Source organism: Tursiops truncatus, chromosome 8, assembly GCF_011762595.2.
Source record: "Tursiops truncatus isolate mTurTru1 chromosome 8, mTurTru1.mat.Y, whole genome shotgun sequence".
In the NCBI taxonomy this organism is placed as follows: Eukaryota; Metazoa; Chordata; class Mammalia; order Artiodactyla; family Delphinidae; genus Tursiops; species Tursiops truncatus.
Window position 1 is genome coordinate 72,417,131 of NC_047041.1, and position 2,667 is coordinate 72,419,797.

At 45.1% G+C, this 2,667-nt stretch overlaps 1 pseudogene; it reads left to right on the top strand.

Annotated features, from left to right (window-relative positions):
- The first annotated feature begins 541 nt into the window (after positions 1–541).
- On the top strand, positions 542–2,112 carry LOC101337124 (protein artemis pseudogene; annotated as a pseudogene).
- Positions 2,113–2,667: the final 555 nt, after the last annotated feature.

A 2,667-nucleotide genomic window follows, 5' to 3' on the forward strand; every position in this document is an offset into this window, starting at 1 on the left:
GCAGTGGCTTCTCTGGCTGTGGAGCACGGGCTCTAGCCTGCGGGCTTGAGTAGTCGTGGCTCGCGGGCTCTAGAGTGCAGGCTCAGTAGTTGTGGCACACGGGCTTAGTTGCTCTGCCGCATGTGGGATCTTCCTGGACCAGGGCTCAAACCCGTGTCCCCTGCATTGGCAGGCGGATTCTTAACCACTGCACAACCAGGGAAGCCCGGCAATTTTAAAAATGGGTTGCTGTCTTCTTACTGAGTTGCAAGTGTTCTTTGTATTTATTCTGGAAATAAGTCTTTTGTGAGGTGTATGTATTGTGAGTATTTTTGACCTTTCTCTTAACAGTGTTTCTTGAAAATCAAAGTTTTTAATTTTGATAAAATTCAATTAGTCAATACTTTTCTCTTATTGCTAGTGCTTTTCTATCATGTTTAAGAAAACTTTGGGCAGGTTCCCAGATGTGGTGGTGCAGTCAACGGTGGCTTGGGCTTCCACACCCGGCTGGGTGGCCAGTTCACTGTGGTTGGCTGGTGGTGTGAGCTCCTTCAAGGGGCAAATGGCCGAGTATCCAACAATCTCCATTGACTTCTTGGACAGGGAGAACCTGAGGGCCCACACCTTCTTCCTGTCCCGCTGCCATAAGGATCACATGAAAGGATTAAGAGGCCCTACTTTGGAAAGAAGGTTGGAGTACAGATGAGGAAACCCGAAGAATCAGAGAGGTTAAATTAGTTTCCCAAGGTCACACAGCCAGTAGATGGCAGGACCAGGATTTCCACCAGCTTGAAGGTTTACTTATACTGTTCGCTGTTACTAAAGAGTTGTCAACTAGTTGTTGTTAACTAAAGATTTTGGGAGAAACGAATTATATCAACTGAAATTGAAACTCCTACCCAGATATCTTTAGTCAATGAAGGATCAAGAGAGAAGGGAGAGATTGTTGTGACTCTCTTACCAGCTGGTCATTGCCCAGGATCAATTACGTTTTTATTTTAGGGCAATAACAGAACTGTCTTGTACATGGGAGACTTCAGACTTGCAAAAGGAGAAGCTGCTAGAAGCTTGCATTCTGGGGGCAGACTGCAAGACATCTTCAAGTGTGTACTTATATACTACTTTCTGCAGTCCAGAAGATTATTAAATTCCTAGTTGGGTGGAGTGTCTGAGTGGAATATCCGAGCTGGTTTGAAGCTGGATCGTTCAGAGTCTGTACCATGATGTGTGGCTGAACTCAAAGCAGCTTATGGGTAGGAGTATTAATCAGCCTTAGTGAGGAGTTAGGAGTCCAGGTTCTTGTGGATAAACGAGACATTTAGAAACATACCTGACATTCTTCATCATCTCATAACAGACGGTAGCACTCAGATCCACACATGTCAGCATCCAAAAGCAGAAGGATATTTTCAGTGGAATAAGTTACCCTGCAGAATTAGTTCCAAAAATAGAATTCCCTTCACACAGTCGGCATGAAGCCATCCACTATGTGGTTTGGAGAAAGAACCAGAAAAAACAATGTCATTGTGAGGATTGGAGAGAGTTTGTACAGAGCTCACTTTTTTTTTTTTTTAACTCCTCCTACAGTGAGATTAAAGATATTTTGAACCACATCTGTCCTGTGAATGTTACCGAACTCAGGTCCGGTTGCTCACCACTCGAAAGTCAGTACCCGAGAGGCAGTTGTTGGTAGAAAGGAAAATTGCTTTTAATCAGAATGCCAGCAATCTGGGGAAAAGGTGAACTCATGTCCCCCCAAAAAACCAACTCCAAAGATTTTGCTCAGCCATGAAAATTTTTAAAGGGGAAGTAATCTCAGTTAATCATTGAGATGGGGGATCAAACTCGTAAGCATCTCCCACTGTGTGCAGGCTTGTCGACGCCTTGTGATCGTTCTTTAGATGCTATCTTGTTCACATGGTTTGTGAGATTACTGAAGGGGAAGCTACTAGGAAAAAGACCTTGTCTTCAGTTAATTACTTATTCTTCATCTCAACTTTTTTGATCTAAGGAAAGAACCAACTGGTTAGGCAAGGTATTGTGTGATCAAAAGATTTGAAAGGTGTATTTGGGCCGGAGATGAGCAGATCTTGGGGGTGCCTGGTTTAAAAGTTAGTTACAGGACTTCCCTGGTGGCGCAGTGGTTGAGAGTCCGCCTGCCGATGCAGGGGACACGGGTTCATGCCCCGGTCCGGGAAGATCCCACATGCTGCGGAGCGGCTGGGCCCGTGAGCCATGGCCGCTGAGCCTGCGCGTCCGGAGCCTGTGCTCCTCAACGGGAGAGGCCACAACAGTGAGAGGCCCACATACCGCAAAAAAAAAAAAAAAAAAGTTAGTTACAATTTTCTCTTCTTGGACCCCTAGGTGCACCCTTTCTCATTTCTTACATTAAAATGAGAGATCTCTTGGAGCTCCTACTGTCTGCACCAGTGCCTAATTCTGGATTTTTGCATGCCTCTGGGTCCAGGCTGGAGATACTGGTGGAAAAAAAAATCCCAATAATTCACTGCTGAATTGGTCTTGCTTTGAGTTTTATTCTTTTTCTTTCCTTTCCTTTCTTTCTTTCATTCTTTCTTTCTCTTTCTCTCTTTCTCTCTCTCTCCCTCCCTCACTCCCTCCCTCTCTCTCTCACCCACCCTTCCTTCTTCCTCCCTCCCTCCCTCCCTCTCTCTCTCTCTTTCTCTCTCT